The 5,399-nt window shown below is 31.6% G+C and overlaps 1 non-coding gene across 1 annotated transcript; it reads left to right on the forward strand.

Moving 5' to 3' along the window:
- Positions 1–2,429: 2,429 nt before the first annotated feature.
- Positions 2,430–2,536, forward strand: LOC139869600 (small nucleolar RNA R71). The gene has a single exon (XR_011766202.1). It is a non-coding gene; the product is annotated as a small nucleolar RNA R71 (small nucleolar RNA).
- Positions 2,537–5,399: the final 2,863 nt, after the last annotated feature.

The following is a 5,399-nucleotide window of genomic DNA, read 5'->3' on the forward strand; positions in this document are numbered from 1 at the left end:
AGAAAACAATAGTAACTGTTCCCAGCTAACCTTTCCAACATTTGATCAATGAAAGGTAAGGGAAAGTGATCTTTTCTGATGGCGTCATTTAATTTTCTATAATCAATACAAACACGCCATCCTGTTACAGTCCTAGTAGGAATAAGCTCATTTTTTTCATTTGTGATGACAGTCATGCCACCCTTCTTAGGTACGCATTAAACATGGCTTACCCATGGACTATCAGAGATTGGATAAATTAAACCTGCATCTAGCAGTTTAATAATTTCTTTCTTAACAACATCCTGCATATTTGGATTTAGTCTTCATTGGCGTTGCACATACGTTTTATGACCTTCTTCCATAAGGATTTTATGTGTGCAATACGAAGGACTTATACTTTTAATATCATGAATCTTCCATGCAATAGCTGGTTTATGAGCTTTTAGCACAGAAATGAGTTGAGATTTTTCATTTTCTGTAAGAGAAGACGATATATTACAGGTAATTCAGATTCACCATGTAAATAAGCATATTCAAAATGGTTTGAAAGTGGCTTTAACTCTAATATCGGTGGTTATTCTATCGATGATTTATATCGATATCTATCTTCCTCTTTTAAAATTTGAAGTTCTTCTATTGTTGGTTCGTAATCATTAGCCATGAGTGTAGCTAACATTTCAGTTTCATCAATTGGTTCAGTCCCTTCTCCTAAAGAACATTCTCATGTTCCTTGTAATTCTGGAAATTCTTCTAACAATTCTGCATGTGAATCTATAGTTTGAATGTAATAACATGTATCATCTGTAGATTGCGGTTGTTGCATGGCTCTATCAACAGAAAAGGTAACACTCTCGTCCTCTATACTTAGGGTCAGTTTCTTACCAAACACGTCTATTATTGCTTTAGCCGTGTTTACGAATGGTCTTCCTAATATGAGAGGAACTCGAGAATCTTCTTCCATGTCCAGAATAACAAAATCTACTGGAAATACTAAAGTACCAACTTTAACTAGCATGTTCTCCATTATCCCTCTAGGATATTTTACTGATCGATCAGCTAGTTGTATGCTTATTCGTGTTGGTTTCAATTCTCCGAGGTCTAGTTTAGTGTATAGTGAATACGGCATTAAATTTATACTAGCACCTAAGTCTGCCAATGCTTCTATTGAACTAAGACTACCCAAAAAACATGGAATTGTGAAACTTCCTGAATCTGATAATTTTTCTAGTAGTTTATTCAACAGTACTGCAGAAAAATTAGCATTCATTGTAACAGCTGAGAGTTCTTCCATTTTCTTTCTATTTGTGATTAGATCTTTCAGAAATTTAGCATATCTTGGCATTCCTGAAATCACATCAATGAAAGGAAGATTGATATTTATTTGTTTAAACATATCCAAGAATTTGGATTGCTCGGCTTCAAGTCTTTCTTTTCTCATTTTACTCGGATAAGGAAGTGGTGGTTGATATGGTTTAACATAAGGTTTAGCCTTAACTGTGTTATTTTCATTAACCTTTTCAACTACCGGTTCTGTTTCCTTATCTTGCTCAGGCTGTTGTGCCTGTGTAGTAGGAATAGAGTCATCAGAAATTTCAGGTATTTCAGGTGGTTTAAGTGTAATGCCACTTCTTGTGGTAATGGCTTTAGCTGTTTTATTTCGGGGGTTAGCATTTGTATTGCTAGATAAACTTCCCGATTTTCTTTCACCTATCAACCTTGCTAGGTTGCTTACTTATTTTTCCAGATTTTGAATAGAAGCTTGTTGATTTCTAAATGCTTGAGCATTTTGTTCATTAGTTTGTTTCTGAGATGTGAAAAATTGCGTTTGAGATTCAACTAGCTTCGACATCATATCTTCTAAATTTGGCTTTTTATCATCGGTTTGTGGTGGTTTAATTAGAAAAATAGGTTTTTGCTGGTTGTAAGTATTATTGGATACTTGCTGATTGCTAGGACCTTGTTGATTGTTATATGGAACATTTCGGTTATAATTCTAGTTTTGATTGTAGTTTGGTCTTGGCGGTTTTTAATTATTTTGATAATTATTTCCAGGCCTTTGGTTCATGTATGAAACATTCTCTCTTTGTTTCGTTGTTTGTTCAATACTGAGACAATCTTTTGTCAAATGTGGTCCTCCACACTGCTCACAACTAATTCGTATTGCGTGAATATCTTTAGTCATCTTTTCCATTCGTCTCTCGAAAGCATCTATCTTTGCGGAAATAGAATCAAAGTCATGGCTAGAATCAGCTCTAGCATCTTTAGATGATCTAACGATGTCTTTTTCTTGATGCCACTCATGTGAGTGGGAAGCAGTGTTATCAATAATTTTGTAAGCTTCAGTTGCCATTTTCTTCATAATGGAACCACCAGCTGCTATGTCGATGTCTTTTCGTGTAGTAATGTCGCATCCTTGGTAGAATATTTGTACTATTTGATAAGTGTCTAAACCATGTTGAGGACATCCTTTTAATAACTTTCCAAATCTTGTCCACGCCTCATATAGAGTTTCATTTGGCTTTTGTATGAATGTAACTATTTCTCCTTGAAGTCTCACGGCTTTAGATGCCGGAAAGAATTGTTTAAGAAATTTCTCAACTAAAACATCCGATGTATCAATCGCCCCTTCAGGTAACGATTCTAACCAATCTTTGGCTTCTCCATTTAAAGTCCAGGGAAATAACATGAGATAGATCTGTTCATCCTCAACTTCACTGATTTTAAACAGTGTATAAATCCTATTAAAGGTTCGAAGATGTTCGTTTGGATCTTCCTTCGGCGCATCACTAAATTGGCATTGATTAGTTACCATGTGTAGGATTTGTCCTTTGATTTCATAATCTGGTGCATTAATATCTGGTTGAGTAATTGCATGACCTTGGCTAGTGCATTTAGCCCTCATTCGGTCTTCCATACTTAGAGGTTCCAAATTTTTAATGATTGAATTTTTTGAATCTGAATCACTAGAGGATTCTGACTTAATGGTTTCTTCCTCGACAATCTCTAGATGAGTGATTTGTGGTTCAGGAGGAATGATTAGTGGTTCAGGATCTCTGAATTGTCCTTGAATATCCTTCGGATTCTCAATTGTGAGGTTGGGCTCAAAAAATGGATTATCTGAAATTTGAATTGGAATACTTGGTCGACTAGATGACGATTCTAAAGAAAAATCAACGGCGACAATATTGGCTAGATGTCTTGATCGAGTTACAGGTGGTGAACGTATGAAAGGTTTGTGAACGTTTTGCTCGGTGCATTCACTGAATATCCTATTAGTTATAAAAGATAAAAATTATATATGTTATCAAATTAATAGACTTTTCTGATTTTGCCCACGTTTTGAATAGCCAATAGATGCAGCAGGTAGCCAGGACCCTTTAAATCGGAAGCCCACAACTCGCCACTAACAAATCCAACTATTACTACGAATCAAAAAATTTCGAATGTCTATCAATTTAACCACTTAAAATAATTTTTCGTCGAAGTTTTAAAGAAAATAAAAAAAAATTCTATGTCCTAAAAACTAGAGCGTCGAGAAATAAGAAACAAAAAAGAGCGCGTCGAAAAATGTCGAAAAATAAAAGGTCGAAAAATAATAAGAAAGTAGCTCGTCGAAACTTAAAAGTCTAAAAATTTAAATATTAAAACTTGCGTCTAAAGATATTAAAGCTTAAAGGAATTCTAAATACAAAACGGCAATAAATTAAAAAGGCACTAAAACTTATTTAAAACTAAAGCGATAAACGACGTTGTAAAATTCTAAAACGTTTAAGTCTTAGTCTAAAGAAAAAGCACTTAAGGGATTTTACGGCAAATCTTAAGAATCTAGAGATGTAAAATAATTACGGCAAAATACTAAGTTACGAACTAATTATGAACGATAAAAATACAAATTACAAATTAAACTAATAAAAAGATACAAAAGTTAAAAATAAAACTTAAAGTTATAAAAATACAATTTTTATAAATATATTATTTTTATATTATTATTTTATAAAAGTATTAATTTTATAAATTAATAAAACTAAATAAAACTTAATATTACAAATTAAAACAAATAAAACTAAAACTAATTTTAAATACTTAAACCTAATTACGGTTAATTAATAATAATAATAATTAAAACCTAACCCTAATGGTAAGTCTGAGGTTTCAGACATGTCACCTCACTCCATGCAATCGCATGGAGTGCAGGTTATATTATCATGCGATCGTATGATTCTGGCTACCAGGCCTGATTAGTTGGGCTGCTACAGTTTCGGGCCCGAATACTTTCTATTATATTTTTTTTCTGCATTTAATTTTAGAGAAAATATTTATTGAATATTTATATAAAATATAATAAACTTATATTTTAAAATCTTAAAAATAAAAGTACTTTTTAATTTTATATATTAAGTCTTAAAAATATATTTTTTTCTTTTATTATATATATATATATATATATATATTTATATATAACACTTGTTATAAATACAGAATATTTTTACGAAATACGAAATAATATATTTTTACAAAAAAAATAGTTTACAAAAATATAGCATTTTGCTTCGGAGTCCCCGGCAGCGGCGCCAAAAATACTTGATGTGTGCGAGGTGTAGTACGAAATAGTTATATTTTTGTTCCGAAATACTATTAAATACGATACAATTTTACACAAATTATTTATTTATTTATAGAGTGGATATACCTAAGCTTTGCTACAACACTATAGGCAGTGTACCTAATCGTGAAGTAGTGTAGTTTTTAGTAAGTCCGGTTCGTTCCGCAGGGAGCTAGCCAAGTTAAAGCTATATTTTTTTAAAAACTATATATATATATATATATATATATATATATATATATATATATATATATATATAAGTAGTATTATTATTATAAAAGGGGGTTTTTACCGTTTAATGACCGGTTTGTCGATTTTATGTCTTAAGTCACAATCAAAACCTAATGTAAAATATTAAAAATAAATATAACTTAATTTAAAGCGTAAAGTAAATGATGATAAATAAAAATTGCAATAATTAAAAAGTGCGATAAATAAAATGACGATAAAAAAATTGCGATAATTAAAAAGTGTGATAAGATATAAAATAAAGGAATTATGCTTATTTAAACATCCGTAATCATGATGTTCGACGTGTTGATTTTAATTTATTACCATGGGTTAATTGTCCTTTGTCCTGGATTATTCGATATGTCCATACGGTTTTGTCCATAATAGTCCATCAGTCATAAATATAAAGTGCGAGGATCTTCGTCAAATTATCCTTATACTCGAAGTCAAATATTCCAACTAATTGGGGATTCGAACTGTAACAAGGTCTTAATACTTTGTTTAATGAATACACCAGGTTATCGACTGCGTGTAATCCAAGGTTTTACTACTTTGTTAACAATTACACCAATTACCCTTGAAT

Source organism: Rutidosis leptorrhynchoides, chromosome 9 (assembly GCF_046630445.1).
Source record: "Rutidosis leptorrhynchoides isolate AG116_Rl617_1_P2 chromosome 9, CSIRO_AGI_Rlap_v1, whole genome shotgun sequence".
Taxonomy (NCBI): Eukaryota; Viridiplantae; Streptophyta; class Magnoliopsida; order Asterales; family Asteraceae; genus Rutidosis; species Rutidosis leptorrhynchoides.